The sequence below is a fragment of the Salmo salar genome, chromosome 12 (assembly GCF_965601325.2).
Source record: "Salmo salar chromosome 12, fSalSal1, whole genome shotgun sequence".
NCBI lineage: Eukaryota > Metazoa > Chordata > Actinopteri > Salmoniformes > Salmonidae > Salmo > Salmo salar.
In genome coordinates this window covers 67,521,989-67,539,703 of record NC_138302.1, presented here as the reverse complement: position 1 = coordinate 67,539,703, position 17,715 = coordinate 67,521,989, and the positions used below count along the sequence as shown (strand labels likewise).

Below are 17,715 nucleotides of genomic sequence, written 5' to 3'. Positions count from 1 at the left end.
ATTGGATTCAGGTCTGGGGAACGGGCGGGCCAGTCCATAGCATCAATGCCTTCCTCTTGCAGGAACTGCTGACACACTCCAGCCACATGAGGTCTAGCATTGTCTTGCATTAGGAGGAACCCAGGGCCAACCGCACCAGCATATGGTCTCACAAGGGGTCTGAGGATCTCATCTCGGTACCTAATGGCAGTCAGGCTACCTCTGGCGAGCACATGGAGGGCTGTGCGGCCCCCCAAAGAAATGCCACCCCACACCATGACTGACCCACCGCCAAACCGGTCATGCTGGAGGATGTTGCAGGCAGCAGAACGTTCTCCACGGCGTCTCCAGACTCTGTCACGTCTGTCACGTGCTCAGTGTGAACCTGCTTTCATCTGTGAAGAGCACAGGGCGCCAGTGGCGAATTTGCCAATCTTGGTGTTCTCTGGCAAATGCCAAACGTCCTGCACGGTGTTGGGCTGTAAGCACAACCCCCACCTGTGGACGTCGGGCCCTCATACCACCCTCATGGAGTCTGTTTCTGACCGTTTGAGCAGACACATGCACATTTGTGGCCTGCTGGAGGTCATTTTGCAGGGCTCTGGCAGTGCTCCTCCTGCTCCTCCTTGCACAAAGGCGGAGGTAGCGGTCCTGCTGCTGGGTTGTTGCCCTCCTACGGCCTCCTCCACGTCTCCTGATGTACTGGCCTGTCTCCTGGTAGCGCCTCCATGCTCTGGACACTACGCTGACAGACACAGCAAACCTTCTTGCCACAGCTCGCATTGATGTGCCATCCTGGATGAGCTGCACTACCTGAGCCACTTGTGTGGGTTGTAGACTCCGTCTCATGCTACCACTAGAGTGGAAGCACCGCCAGCATTCAAAAGTGACCAAAACATCAGCCAGGAAGCATAGGAACTGAGAAGTGGTCTGTGGTCTCCACCTGCAGAACCACACCTTTATTGGGGGTGTCTTGTTATTGCCTATAATTTCCACCTGTTGTCTATTCCATTTGCACAACAGCATGTGAAATGTATTGTCAATCAGTGTTGCTTCCTAAGTGGACAGTTTGATTTCACAGAAGTGTGATTGACTTGGAGTTACATTGTGTTGTTTAAGTGTTCCCTTTATTTTTTTGAGCAGTGTATTATAATCATAAAGAGATGACATAGCTGCATACCTTTATCTTTTGCGCATTTCTCCTCTTCTTTCCTCTTTTTCCTAAACTGGTCACTGATGGCTTAGACCTTTTCTTATCCATTTGTGTTGATTTGGTACTCGAGCATCAATACATTACCCATCCCCCAACACTGTCAACCAAGAGTCAAGACTAAACCAATTCACCTTGGTGGTGTGCAGACTGGTTTTATATTATTCTTCACGATTTCGCACAAACCAGAAAAAAATGCAACAATATGTCTCTGAATCTATATATTCACAGTATTATGAATGAATTGTGGTTTATTTGGTAGCATTTCGTAGTGTGACTAATTTGACTAATTGCATTAGTACTGTACAAAGTTAGAGGTGCACTATTTGATAGATTCCCCCGCTCCCCCTACCTCGGCTTCCAGTGGGGAGACCTGAGGTCAACCTACCCCCGCCCCCCTCCCCATCTCGTACTTCTGAGTGGGAGACCTTCCCAGGCATTAGCCTGCCGAGCTCACAAACTAGAATCAGGGAGCCCACTCCGACAAGTTTAATTGACCCCCAGTCCCACACAGTGACATGATATCATTGACGTGACGTGCAAATGAGCGATAGAAAACCGATCGTGCAAATGTCACCATTGCAAATGTTTTTGTGCGTGCGCCCTGTGCCGCCACCAGCAAGATGCCGCCCTGGCGGCTGCCCATATCGCCCATACCTAAATCCGCCACTGAATACAGTAAGTTACTGATTAAATTACAAAAATGGTTAACAATGTAGAGTTGATGTGACTTATTTAGTTTTGAGTCAGTACCACAAACATTTTAAGCAATAATTATGTTTCATTGACTTTTAGTTCAACATACTAGGTGTATTTGAGTTACAAATTCCTTAAGGTTTACAGTGTAAGCTCACATTCATATAGTAAACAAATACACAGTAGTCTATAGGGCAAGGCTAAAATATGGAAGTGTGATTGTCTGACAGTACTCTATACATTTAGGTGATAAACGGCTGCATGAAAACAAAGCTGTTTTACTACAGTGATGCCCCTGACCACCTAAAGGACTGCTCTTAGGACTGAGTGCTACTAGTCCATCCAGTCTATTATGCTGTAGCAGGCCAGGGCTCTTCTCTCATTCGCCTTCATTTGGCCTCTATGGGAAAAACTAAAATAAACAAAATGCATTCATTGAATGATATGAAATCAACAAAAGGTAGCCATGCTATATGACAGTCAGTGGGGTTTGCAATGACAGTTGGTCTCTATAACATTTACCTGCCACAATGTAGCATACAATAAACATCTAGATCATGTAGCCTACTAATACAGTATACAGTAATAACAATGCACTTGGCCCACTTTAAATATACATCGGTTTAGTTGTCATTCCAAAGCATCCTGAAAAACAACCATTCGATAGACAGACTTCTCAGCAGGACAGTCTTTTGGCAAACATCCCATACACTGAGCTGGTAATGGCACTCTATGGACGTCTCCTCCCGAGCCACTAAACCAAGTGCACACTTCTACTGACTCAGATTACGTTCTGGGTCCGTGGTATCATAGGGGGTAGTGCTGCCTTTTTAAAGGGGGTGTGATGATAAAATATTTGTGCCCGACTACAGATTAAAGGCCCAGTGCACTACTTTTGAGAAAAATAATTTTCTTAAAAAGATATTTCGATATTTTATTAACATTTTTTTATTATGATTTTTCTGGGGGTGCTGCAGCACCCTCAGCCCCCCTACTTCCTGTGGCTATGTGTGGCATATGCCTATGGCTTCTTTTGCTCCCTTTTTAAATGTTTTATTTAATTTAAAGGGGGTGTGCTGAAAAAATATTTGTGCCCGAGATACAGACGCTATGTAGGACGGCTAATACAGTAGTATTAAAGGCCCAGTGCACTACTTTGTGAAAAATAATTTTCTTAAAAAAATATTTCGAAATTTTATTAACATTTTTTTATTCTGATTTTTCAGGGGGTGCTGCAGCACCCACAGGCCCCCTACTTCCTGTGGCTATGTGTGGCATATGCCTATGGCTTCTAATGCAAAATGTATGTTAATGTTGCATAATTCAAAATGTTAATTCAACTATTTCTTCGACCTTCTTTAATATATATCAATGTATAAAACAAACAAATAATCATTCAAGACATAAATGAACCATAAAGATAAAAAAATATATAGTGGATGAAATGGTGGTGGGCTAATGGTAGGCTATAACCTATATAGAATCATAAACATAATGTAAAAGGATAGATATCTTCCGAGATGTTTTTAATTAACTTACCTTCTCTGGACGGTTTACGAGGGGAATTCCCGCTACATTTACTGCAGGTGTCCGCGCGCTGCGCTATCTCTCGCGTGCACGGAGCACCTATTCACTTCAGCGGGCTCCAGGACAGCTGGTTGTTGCGCGACGTGACCGGAATAATTTCGCGCCTTTAGCGCGGGATTGGAAAAAAAATCATCCACGGGACAAGAAAGAGTAGTTACTAGTGACCTTTTTTCTGTCCATAAATCAGTTAATTCCTCCAATTTTTTTACGTTTTCCCTCTCAGGACGCTATCAGCTCCTTGTCTCTCCACAGAGAGTGAAGAATCCCATACATAGATCAGTCAAACGTTAACACATGCACTGCAGCGGGTAGCGGTTCTTGGGAGCACAGCGGCGCATCCCTCATCCAATACGGTCACGATCTGCAGGCAGGAGGGAAATCGAATGCTTTAGTTGAAGAGGGAATGGAATAGAAGCGAGGGAGGTGTGATGGGTAGCATTTCAAGGAGGACCTGAGATTCATGAAGGGCGAACGCTCCCTTGTAGTAATTCCGTGTAATTCCCCAAATCCTGAAATATCTTCTGCTCCCTCTCATGTATAGTACAACACTCTACTCCACCCCACCACCCTCTCTCAGAGCGGGGAATTATTGTGAGGAGATGATGCAAGAATAACAGGTGCGCTCGAGCATTAAACCGTCGACCTTTTCATACTCTATTAAACACATTGTATTCAGACATTTTTCCTTTTAATCTGGTTATTTTCCTTTATTTCCCCCTGTATTTGCTAGACGGAAGGGGTCCACTCAATCAATCACACTGATTTGAATATGAACAGGTATCAGTAGGCTAGTGAAAACGAAATTACTTTATTCAGTACATTGTCTGAATATGTCAGACACTTGCACAAAAAATGGCAGTCAGTAGCTAGGTTTCCATCCAATTGGTGACAGGTGTTCATGCAAATACTCTAGAATCCGCATAAAGAAATTATGCGTATTTTCCCACAAGTGGTGTGTTTCCACCAAATTAACTTTTTGTGGATAAAAATCAGTGCGTGATGAAGTAGTTCACACCTTTTCGCTTAAATGTTCGCGTACAGAATACAAATCTAAAGTTCTATATGTTTCCATCGCATTTTCAACTCTACCATTAGTTTTGTCACAAAAACACCAAATGTGCCTACTCTGGTCTTGGCACGTGCTCTATAACCAACAGCTCGCAGATAGCCTACAGTGCGGGTAGGCTGGACGGATAGGCAAATCTACATGATGAGATTATTCTGGAAAAGAGCCGGAATATTTTTATTTGTCAAATGGGAGTCAAGTATAGTTCATGTCACCAGAGTAAGACCCTCAATATTTATCGGAAATGAGCATCAAGATCATAGTGCACTTTCACCACCCTGTGAAGTTCATCATTTATTCAATCTGTATCATAATAAACTGCATGGTATCATCGCGTGACTCCAAGTTTACTTTGATTTGATGGTTATTATATCAACATTTTTGCATAATGTCGTTTCCACCGCCACTTCTCCCATAAGTACATTTACTGACAGATAATTATCTATAATTATCCATAATAATCTCATCATATAGCCTAGACTAGACAACCCGCACAGCCTACCCGCACTATATCTGCAAACTGTTGGCTAGAGCGCATTTGCCAAGACCTGAGTAGGCACATTTGCTATTTGACTCAACCGTCTTTGTGACAAAACTATCGGTAGTTAAGAATGCGATGGAAACACATTCAATTTTAGATTTTTATTCGGCACATGAAAATTTAAGACAACACTTAAACCAACAAATACATTGTGTGTGCACTACCTCATCACGCACTGATTTTTATCAAATCCATTTGGTGGAAACATAGGCCTACCACTGGTGGGAATATGTACATATTTTCTTTATGCGGAATACACAATATTCATATTAAAATCTGTCGCCAATTGGATGGAAAAGATACTGTCAGTCCATATCCGACCATTTCAATCTCTACATGTGAGAGGGTGAAACGTTAACCTACATAAATTATGAGATGTGTCAACGTGTTTGAGGGATGAATAAAGTGAAGGATAAAATAGGTGACATATAAAGGGGAGAAGGCATGGGGATGAGGTTTGTATGGGAATCTGTCAAGCAGACCTTGAGCGAACATATGCATTTCAAAGTATTCATACCCCTTGAATTTTCCACATTTTGTTAAATTACAGTTTATTCTAAAATTGATTCAATAGTTTTTTCCCCTCATCAATCTACACACGATACCCCAGAATGACAAAGCAAAAACAGTTTGTAGGCATTTTTAAACATTTATAAAAAAAAACAATATCTGAAATATCACATTTACAAAAGTATTCAGACCATTTACTCAGTACTTTTTTGAAGTAACTTAGGCAGCGATTACAGCATTGAGTCTTCTTGGGTATGACACTACAAGCTTGGCACATCTGTATTTGGGGAGTTTCTCCCATTCTTCTCTGCAGATCCTCTCAAGCTCTGTCAGGTTGGATGGGGAGCGTCGCTGCACAGCTATTTTCAGGTCTCTCCAGAGATGTTCGGTCAGGTTCAAGTCCGGGCTCTGGCTAGGCCACTCAAGGACATTCAGAGACTTGTCCTGATGCCACTCCTGCGTTGTCTTGACTGTGTGCTTAGGGTCAGTGTCCTGTTGGAAGGTGAACCTTCGCCCCAGTCTGAGGACCTGAGCGTTCTGGAGCAGGTTTTCGTCAAGGATCAATGTGTACTTTGCGCCGTTCATCTTTCCCTCAATCCTGACTAGTTTCCCAGTGTCTGCCACTGAAAAACATCCCCACAGCATGCTTCATCATAGGGTTTCCTCCAGACCTGCCGCTTGGCATTCAAGCCAAGCAACAGGGGATGTTTTTCAGTGGCAGGGACTGGGAGACTAGTCAGGATTGAGGCAAAGATGAACGGAGCAGTACAGCGAGATCCTTAATGAAAACCTGCTCCAGAGCGCTCAGGACCTCAGACTGGGCGAAGATTCACCTTCCAACAGGGCAATGACCTTAATAAGCACACAGCAAAGACAACGCAGGAGTGGCTTCAGGACAAGTCTCTGAATGTCCTTGAGTGGCCCAGACAGAGCTCGGACTTCAACCAGATCGAACATCTCTGGAGAGACCTGAAAATAGCTGTGCAGCAACACTCCCCATCCAACCTGAGAGTGCTTGTGAGGCTCTGCAGAGAGGAATGGGAGAAACCCCCCAAATTTAGGTGTGCCAAGCTTGTAGCATCATACCCCAGAAGACTTGAGGCTGTAATCGCTGCCAAAGCTGCTTCAACAAAGTACTGAGTAAATGGTCTGAATACTTATGTGAATGTGATATTTCATGTTGTTTTTTTTATTCATTTGCACACATTTGTAAAGACATGTTTTTGCTTTGTTATTATGTGTAGATTGATGAGGGGGAAAATATGTAATACATTTTAGAATAAGGCTGTAACTCAACAAAATGTGGAAAAAGTCAAGGGGTCTGAATACTTTCCGAATGCACTGTACATGAAAATGAACATACCAAAATGAACTGCAAAGCACACTGGTTGTTATTGGCCTTGTGTTGGACAGAGGACATTAGAATAATACTCAGCGTGCTTTGTAATTGTCCATTTTTATATAACTATATTTAATTCATTTAGCAGATGCTCTTATCACAACGTAGTGCCATCAGACTTCTGACACCAATGCAGGTTGAAAGGGGCCCACAAAATTGTGAACCGCAATAAAAAATTAAATATAGAAAAGTATTTTGCATTTTGAAAATACAAATGTACAGCTCTCAAAAGTATCTTGTTACAAAATACATTGGAGTGTATTTCAGCGCAGTGTAATACAAATGTAAAAAATACTCCGAAGTAATTGAAATACATATTTCAAATACATGTAACAGAAGTACTTCCCATCTCTGCGGCTGACCCCACTTTGAGAACCCCTTCTCTAGTCTGTATCCTGCACTCTTATAAGTAAAGGAGTCTGGAAGGACCTTTCGGGGTTCTAAAAATGAAAATGGCCATACAGAGGGAACCTTTTCCAGTTCAAAAAAATCCTTGAACCCCTCTGAACATAGCTGCGGGAAGTAGTTTGGTGTTGGTGCGACTTTTTTTTACAGAGGGGGGAGGTGGATGCAGAAGTTTTTTGTTGTTGCCTGCACTGAAGATGTCTATATCAGCCACTAATACAGGACTAATAAAGGCCCAGTGCACTACTTTAGTGATATTTTTTAAATTAAATGTATTAACTAGCATTTGTAACTTGAGTCTGATAATTATCAGTACAAAAAAGTGAATCTGATAATACCTGTGGAATATAAAAATCCTTGCTTGATATATGTTTTCAAGTTTCTTGAAATACTTTGCAAATGCAACTTATTTAAGTGTGAAAACTGAAATGATATATTAATTCCTTTTCTAAAGTAGCTCTTATTCAGAGAAACAGACAGTAGTGAGTCAATACATGTTCATACTGGTCCCCCGTGGGCATCAAACCTACAGCCCTAGCATTGCAAACACCATGCTCTATCAACTGAGCCACAACATCACAAACCACTTGATGTCTCAATGTACTCAATTACCTTATTGTGCATTGTTTTTCTTCATGGTGATGGAAAGTCTACAGGTATAAACCTAGATCACCAGCCTATGTACAATACAGTAATGGACATTTACATTAAGTGGTTTGTAAGGATGGTAAATTAATACTGCACAAAATGTGATTGTTTTCCATGTTATTTGATCAAGAAAAATATTTAATTTGATGTGGGTGTTTTGTGTCTTTGCCCATAACTCTGCACCTTTTGATGTAAATGTTTGAGGACAGGGTTTTGCTCTTTCTGAATACTGTACATGAGAATGACAATCGCAGAGAAAGGGAGAGGGCAACAACTCTTACAATTCCAACTATTGAATCCTGCAAGATACTGTAGTTAATAATACAACTACCTTTTTGCCAAAGCTGAGATGCTACAAAACAAATGTGTGCATGCTACTGAAGTCTACATTGGTTCGCTAATAAGTAAAGGCCTAGTGCACTACTGTTGTGATTTTATTTATTTATTTATTCATATACATTTTTTTCTTCAGACTTTTCAGGGGGTGCAGCACCCCTACTTCTTGCGCCTATGCCTCTGAAAAGGCTATTCGAGGAACCCATGTGTAAAGAATCCTACTCATTACTCCTTGTGCTTAATACATCACATTTGTTTTAAGCCGAGTTCGCTATGGGCTTTGAACGGGGCACCTGGCTCACAAACTCCCCAGTTCCAAAAGGAATGCAATGAACTTTCACTCTGTGCAAAACACACCAGATTAATCAAATCCACTCACTGGAAATACAAAGATGGAAGGCAGGCGGGAGAAGAGATCAGGTGGGACCATTCTAGCCAATACGAGGGCAGATATGCATGTGAACAACAGGCCATAGAGTTTACTTGTCTTTGTATCTGTGCCATTATAGCGCCTGTGACAGCATGGGCAGTGCCATTGAGTCTATCTCCATTTTAAAGTATTACATTTTCTTATTCTTCCCCACTGACTGCTCCCAACTATTAGGAATCTCCACCCAGTTGACTACTTTAAACTGGGGGAAGCCCTCAATAGCAATGTCCATGATAAAACTGGTTATATCCATCTCTATTTTATTTTTTATATTTTTTATTTAACCTTTATTTAACCAGGCAAGTCAGTTAAGAACAAATTCTTATTTACAATGACGGCCTACACCGGCCAAATCCTATGACAACAGCCACAACTCCGATATAAAGTTGTTTTTTCAAAGTTGCAGAAATGCCACGTGCGTCCACTTATATCAGAGCATTTGTAACAACCTAACCATTACAAAACTTCTAATTTGATCAAATAAGCCCCACGTAGCAACTGAACAATTACATTTTTTGTTGACAAAATTAGACATTTTCTCATTGAGTTCCATACAAAAATTCCTAACTTCATGGGATTTTTCTTTTTGTGTACATATTATTCGATCGGGTTAAAACCTCTTGTTTAGCTTCTTCCTCTGGCTACATTGAACCATTAAAGGTGTCTCCAAGAACCCCTCATCTAACCAAAGGTGCAAATTCAAACCATTGACTAGCAATGGTTCCTTGACAAACTCCAGGGTTTCCTTGAGGATCTCCAGGGTTTCTTCACTAGTCACCACTAATTCTAAGAGTGTATCATGCTCTCTCTCTCTGTCTTGCACATACGCACACACACACACACACACACACACACACACACACACACACACACACACACACACACACACACACACACACACACACACACACACACACACACACACACACACACACACACACAAGTAGTACTCAAATACACGAGTAAACAAAGACGTTCTCTAGCGTCTACCTGTCTAACTATCAAACCCTCGCCGTCGCCACATGTGCACTAAACTTCACAAAGCAAGGAATTAGTGTAGTGTATATACACAGTAGTGTATTCAGAAAAAAGCGAGAAGTACATACTAAGGGAAAATGAGGGGAGAGAAACAGAGAGAGAATACAAATCTGCAGAAGCCGGAGGGTGCTGCTGGGGAAATTATGGTGAGGTTGGAGACTCTGAGTAATTTAATTGGATTTTAGATTAGAACACAGTGGTTTGACTGACATCTCTCTGCAGCTCTCTCGCTCGCTCGCTCTCTCTCTCTCGCTCTCGCTCTCTTGCCCTGTACATGCCTAGATCTTTGTCGCTACGGGAGGTTTTTCAAGGCCATTTCCCGGTGTGCTACACACACACACACACACACACCACCTCCAACACATGACTTGACAAATAAAAGGAGCTTGAAAAAGAAATGGATAATTGGATATTTTATCAAAGTCTAATGGGAGACAATTTGTTCTTAACTAAGACAAAATAATTTATAACAGAATTTTTCCAGTACAATATACAGTATGTTCCACCAATCCCCTTATTGTTTGAGATACTTTTAAATGTACCTTCAGAGGTCATAAAATTCATTATTTATCAGTAAAGAAAAAACAGTTTCTGTCTAAAGAGACAAGACTAACAAGAGAAATACAGGAACTAACAGTACAGGTAGATGGCAATAAAAGCAGTAGAACAGAGGTACAAAACAAGTTAGAGGAAAAACAAAAAGAACTGGAGGAATTTATTCAAGAACGATCTAATGTATGGGGTCAATTTCACGCCATTTGTATTGAATTCAAAATAAAATAAATCATGAACATGAAAAATAAAGTTGAGAATGTAAACATTATATTTTCGAGGACGGGTGAAATAATGGATGTGGATATCAAAAACCAAATAATTTAAAGTAAAATGTATAGAATTGTAAACAAAAATAAGACATCAAAAGCAAAACGCCAAAACTTGTTGCAAATTATTTTAAAGCGAGAACAAAACTATATGACAAATTATTTTTTTTAATATTTGAAAATGAGTGCAACATTTTTTTCGGTTAAACTTTCCGAGAAACCTATCATATTGAATACATTTTGCCTATGCTCTTGCCTGCATGTACTACCTTTTGGTTACGCTCCTCGTATCTTTGCGTTCGATGTCTATTTCTTTGCGAGTTTTGGCATTATTTTTCCATGAAGGGTGGGGTTTAGAGGGAGGCGTAGACAATGAGTCTCCATTGGTCTGCTAGTTTTGGAGTGGCGGTTCGTCTTAACCCACTCAATGAACATGATAGACAGGCTTTTTAAAAAAAAATATATTTTTTATTTTTATTAACAACAAATCAATACAAATCAATACAGGAAGTACATGTGGGAACACAAGTATACACAAGTATATATGAATAATATACAATGGACAACTGGGCTAGGGGGAACAATATCACATTACACAAGGACCTTATTAACTTGTTATGGATAGGGGGCAGTATTTTCACGGCCGGATAAAAAACGTACCCGATTTAATCTGGTTATTAGTCCTGCCCAGCAACTAGAATATGCATATAATTAGTAGCTTTTGATAGAAAACACTCCAAAGTTTCTAAAACTGTTTGAATGGTGTCTGTGAGTATAACAGAACTCAAATGGCAGGCCAAAACCTGAGAAGATTCTGTACAGGAAGTACCCTGTCTGACCATTTCTTGGCCTTCTTTGTCATCTCTATCCAAAACAGAGGATCTCTGCTGTAACGTGACACTTTCTAAGGCTCCCATAGGCTCTCAGAAGGCACCAGAACGTTGAATGATGACTCTGCAGTTACTGGCTGAAAAACATTAGCGCATTTGGTAAGTGGTCGATCTGAGAACAATGAGACGGGTGTGCGCCTGCACGTGAAGAGTCCATTTTACTTTTTCAGTCTTTGAACGAAAACAACGACTCCCGGTCGGAATATTATCGCTATTTTACGTGAAACATCGCATAAAAATTGATTTTAAACAGCGTTTGACATGCTTCGAAGTACGGTAATGGAATATTTTGAATTTTTTTGTCACGATACGCGTCCGCGCGTCACCCTTCGTTACCCTTCGGATAGTTTCTTGAACGCACGAACAAAACGCCGCTATTTGGATATAACTATGGATTATTTGGAACCAAACCAACATTTGTTGTTGAAGTAGAAGTCCTGGGAGTGCATTCTGACGAAGAACAGCAAAGGTAATCCAATTTTGAGTTTGGTGAGTACCAAACTTGGTGGGTGTCAAATTAGCTAGCCTGTGATGGCGAGCTATCTACTCAGAATATTGCAAAATGTGCTTTCACCGAAAAGCTATTTTAAAATCGGACACCGCGATTGCATAAAGGAGTTCTGTATCTATAATTCTTAAAATAATTGTTATGTTTTTTGTGAACGTTTATCGTGAGTAATTTAGTAAATTCACCGGAAGTGTTCGGTGGGAATGCTAGTTCTGAACGTCACATGCTAATGTAAAAAGCTGGTTTTTGATGTAAATATGTACTTGATTGAACAAAACATGCATGTATTGTATAACATAATGTCCTAGGAGTGTCATCTGATGAAGATCATCAAAGGTTAGTGCTGCATTTAGCTGTGGTTTTGGTTTTTGTGACATTATATGCTAGCTTGAAAAATGGGTCTGATTATTTCTGGCTGGGTACTCTGCTGACATAATCTAATGTTTTGCTTTCGTTGTAAAGCCTTTTTGCAATCGGACAGTGTGGTTAGATAAAGGAGAGTCTTGTCTTTAAAATGGTGTAAAATAGTCATATGTTTGAAAAATTGAAGTTTTCGGATTTTCGAGGAGTTTGTATTTCGCGCCACGCCCTATCATTGGATATTGGAGCGGTGTTCCGCTAGCGGAACGTCTAGATGTAATTAAGGGACATACATACACTTATAATTCTAACAGCCTTTTTGTTAGTAGAGTATTTAATTGTCTTAAAATACTGTTCAAATTCTTTTTGTAAGGTAAAAAAAGGTGTTTTTTTGTTTGTATATTTACATTTGTGAATATGAAATTTGGCCAAAAGAATAATGAAATTAATTACATAAAAATGTTTCAGCTTATTTCTATCATAGGTAAAGAATCCAAGCAGTACATCTCTCCACAATAGTGTAAGATCTTCATAAATGTGTTCAATTATAAATCTACTGATGTCTTGCCACAGTTTTCTTACATGAATACAATGCCAAAAAAGATGCAACACTGTTTCTGGGTGGTCATTACAAAAGGAGCAATTTGAGTTGATGTTTTCCTTAAACTTTTTCATATAGTGGTTGGCAGGATAATATGTCTGAATAATTTTAAAGGAAACTTCCTTAATTTTGTTAACAAGTAGGTATGTATGTGGCAACATCCAAACTTTTTCCCAACAGATATTATCAATAAATCCATTCCAATAAGGCATGACATAAGGTATAGATACAACATCCTGCTGAAACAAGGTTCGTATCGCTCTGTTGTTGAATGGACCAAAAGAGAAACAAATCTTTCCTACTGATGAGTCAACAGGGTTAATGGAAGGTAGGCTCTGAGGGTCAGGTCTTGACATGTTCCTGAATAATAAAGCAACACCTGAGGGAATGGCATCTAAAACAATTGCAAAATCTTTAGGTGTTACAGGGACCTTGTAAAGTGATAAGAATTCCTTATAACTAAGTAAAAGACCCTCTGCATTTACCAGTTGGCTCCAGATGTTTTCTTTTCTGTCTCCTCTTCACCCTTTGAATGACGCCGATTACAGTAAGGAATTCTTTCCAAATAATATCAAATATGACACATTTACAAATGCACAAAAAGATCCGTGCGAAGGCCGAATTACATAGGAAGCACTCTTTGAGGTTATTAAATCCTTTCAGACTGGAAGAACCCCAGAGCTTGATTGCATACCAGTAGAGGGACTGTATATCACGCCTTTTTTATATACTCAAAGCTACATTATTATCTTGTTTTAACTACTCCTATAGAAACGGTAGTCTGTCAGGTACTCAGCAGGAAGGTCTGATTTCACTACTATTAAAACAAGACCCAAATGGCAAATATAAAGATCCAGTATGCCTCTTCCACTTCAATGTTGTGATGTAAAAATACTAGCAAAATGCTTAGCACTCAGAATTAAAAAGGTTTTGCCAGGTATTGTTCATCCTGATCAGACAGGGTTTTTACATGGACGATACATTAGAGAAGATATACGACAACTACTAGAAATAATAAAACAGCATGAAACATCTAAGAAGCCAGGCCTGGTATTCATAGCGGACTTTATATATACACTACAGGTCAAAAGTTTGGACACACCTACTTATTCAAGGGTTTTTCTGTATTTTTACTATTTTCTACATTGTAGAATAGTATTGAAGACATCAAAACTATGAAATAACACATATGGAATCATGCAGTAACCAAAAAAGTGTTAAACAAATCAAAATATATTATATATTTGAGATTCTTCAAAGTAGCCACCCTTTGCCTTGATGACAGCTTTGCATACTCTTGGATTTTTTTGTTGCTTTATCTGGGATGCTAAACCAGACAAGATAAAGCGGGCATGTCTATATAAGGAATATGAACTGGGTGGGCTGAGATGATTACATATGAAAGCAACAAACTTCTCTCTAAAAGCTTCACTTACTTGAATCCAAAATGGTTCTCAAGTACAGTTGAAGTCTGAAGTTTACATACACTTAGGTTGGAGCCATTAAAACTTGTTTTTCAACCACTCCACAAATTTCTTGTTAACAAACTATAGTTTTGGCAAGTCGGTTAGGACATCTACTTTGTGCATGATACAAGTAATTTTTCCAACAATTGTTTACAGACAGATTATTTTACTTATAATTCACTGTATCACAATTCCAGTTGGTCAGAAGTTTACATACACTAAGTTGACTGTGCCTTTAAATAGCTTGGATTATTCCAGAAAATTATGTCATGGCTTTAGAAGCTTCTGATAGGTTAATTGCCATAATTTGAGTCAATTGGAGGTGTACCTGTGGATATATTTCAAGGCCTACCTTCAAACTCAGTGCCTCTTTGCTTGACATCATGGGGAAATCAAAATAAATCAGCCAAGACTTGTTCAATCTTGGGAGCAATTTCCAAATGCATGAAGGTACCACGTTCATCTGTACAAACAATAGTACGCAAGTATAAACACAATAGGACCACGCAGTCGTCATACCGCTCAGGAAGGAGAAGTGTTCTGTCTCCTAGAGATGAACGTACTTTAGTGTGAAAAGTGCAAATCAATCCCAGAACAACAGCAAAGGACCTTGTGAAGATGCTGTAAGAAACCGGTACTAAAGTATCTATATCCACAGTAAAATGAGTCCTATAATGACATAACCTGAAAGGCCGCTCAGCAAGAAAGAAGCCGCTGCTCCAAAACCGCCATAAAAAAAGCCAGACTACGGTTTGCAACTGCACATGGGGACAAAGATCTTACTTTTTGGAGAAATGTCCTCTGGTCTGATGAAACAAAAATATAACTCTTTGGCCATAATCACCATCGTTATGTTTGGAGGAAAAGGGGGAGGCTTGCTAGCCGAAGAAAACCATCCCAACCGTGAAGCACGTGGGTGGCAGCATCATGTTGTGGGGGTGCTTTGCTGCAGGAGGGACTGGTGCACATCACAAAATAGATGGCATCATGAGGAGGAAAAATTATGTGGATATATTGAAGCAACATCTCAAGACATCAGTCAGGAAGTTAAAGCTTGGTCGCAAATGTGCACCAGGGTCTTCCAAATGAACAATGACCCCAAGCATACTTCCAAAGTTGTGGCAAAATGGCGTAAGGACAACAAAGTCAAGGTATTGGAGTGACCATCACAAAGCCCTGACTTCAATCCTATAGAACATTTGTGGGCAGAACAGAAAAAGTGTGTCGCTTGCAAGGAGGCCTACAAACCTGATTCAGTTACACCAGCTCTGTCAGGAGGAATGGGCCAAAATTCACCCAACTTTTTGTTGGAAGCTTGTGGAAGACTACCCGAAATGTTTGACCCAAGTTAAACAATTTAAAGGCAATGCTACCAAATACTAATTGAGTGTATGTAAACTTCTGACCCACTGGGAATGTGATGAAAGAAATGAAAGCTGAAATAAATCATTCTCTCTACTATTAATCTGATGTTTCACATTCTTAAAATAAAGTGGTGATCCTAACTGACCTAAGAAAGGGAATTTTTTGTAGGATTAAATGTCAGGAATTCTGAAAAACCGAGTTTAAATGTAATTGGCTAAGGTGTATGTAAACTTCCGACTTCAACTGTAGATTGCTAAGAAAAGCTCATCCGTTGTTTAAAAATGCCCATTTTCGATTAATTGAAAATGAAACGTTCTCAGTACATATTTTTCAAACAAGCAATGTGTAGCTGGTTACAATTTAAATTTCACCCCCTGAAAAGATAGAACAAATTTTACAACAAATATAATGGTTGAACTCAAATGTGCTGGTTAATAAAATACCTGTATTTATGGAAAAGATGTTTGAGAAGGGTATTGTGTTTTTAAATGATATTGTAAATTGGAATGGTAGAATTTTGTCTTTAATGGAGCTATTATGGGAAGGTCTGCTCAATCCAAGATTACAACCAATAGATTACAGCACTACACCAAAAATGGAGAGGGAGGAAGTAGGGAACTGGTCTGTCTGCCCAATATAAAGGATCAAAACTGTCGGAGGAACAATATACCAGTTACCTTAGGGGACCAGAATGTTGACAGCTGTGTCATACAGATTGTTCCATACAGATTTTTGATGTTCCTATTCCATGGCACAGGGTGTATGAGTTGATACAGTATATAAAATGATGCAAGATTCAAGATTTCGTGCTTTTCAGCTAAAATTATTGTACAGAATTCTTGCCACCAACAACATTTTGAATATTTGGGGCATACAACCATCGCAGCTCTGCAGTGTTTGGTGTGAGGGTACAGAATCAATAGACCATTTGTTCTGTTATTGCCCTCAGGTAGCCTGTTTCTGGTCTCCCCCAAAAGCATAACATTAATCTAAAATTTACCCTAGAAATAAAAAAAATTCTGCAGGGACTTGTGTGTGGGGGGGGGGGGGTCTTGGATGGTTGAAGGGCAGCTCTCGAGGGGAATTGTGGGGGGGATCTTGAATGGTTGGTGGCCTGGCGGTTGGGAGCTTGGGCCGGTGGCCGAGAGCTTGCTGATTTGCGTCCCCGATTCGACCGGGTGGGGAATCTGTCCTTGTGTCCTTTGGTGGGACGCTTGACCCTGGTTGATCCTGTTGGTCGCTCTGTATGGGAGTGTCTGCTAGATGACTGAATGTAATGTAAATGTTGAGCGGCTTCACTGCAGGTAGATTGTATGTTTTCAAATTCAATAAAAAATTATAATAAATAAAATGAGCTTGATGAGTTATCCCACAAAGACAATAGCAAATTATTATTGAATTGATACTAATAAAACAGTCTACTCAAAGAAATTACATTCAGGAGGAGTGGATGGGTTTTTCTGAAGATGACTGATCTTTTTCACAAACGACTAAAATATTAATCCCACACCTAGTCAATAAAGCCATTGAGAATTAAATTAGGATGTGCTTAAGCTTTGATTTACAGTACATTCAGCCCCAGCTTGCATCGCCCTTGAAGGCTGAAATGCAGCATGAGTCTGACCTTATTAGTGCAGCAGAAAGATCAGCTGGAGGGGACATCAAAACTGAGACTGTGCCATTTAAAATACAACAACACTGTAACATGTCACCCAGCGACTCAGACATACAGTACCAGTCAAAAGTTTGGACACACCTACTCATTCAATGGTTTTTCGTTCTTTTTTTTCTATTTTCTACAATGTAGAATAATAGTGAAGACATCAAAACCATGAAATAACACATATGGAATCATGTAG

At 39.9% G+C, this 17,715-nt stretch overlaps 1 protein-coding gene across 1 annotated transcript in view; it reads right to left on the bottom strand.

Annotated features, from left to right (window-relative positions):
• The window catches only part of LOC106565563 (G-protein coupled receptor 22), a 58,891-nt gene extending 54,846 nt beyond the window's left edge, over positions 1 to 4,045 (bottom strand). The window contains exon 1 of the mRNA XM_014132825.3: positions 3,425 to 4,045. The gene's annotated coding sequence lies outside the window, so the exon portion shown is untranslated. The remainder of the gene's footprint in view (positions 1 to 3,424) is intronic.
• Between the last annotated feature and the right edge of the window lie 13,670 nt (positions 4,046 to 17,715).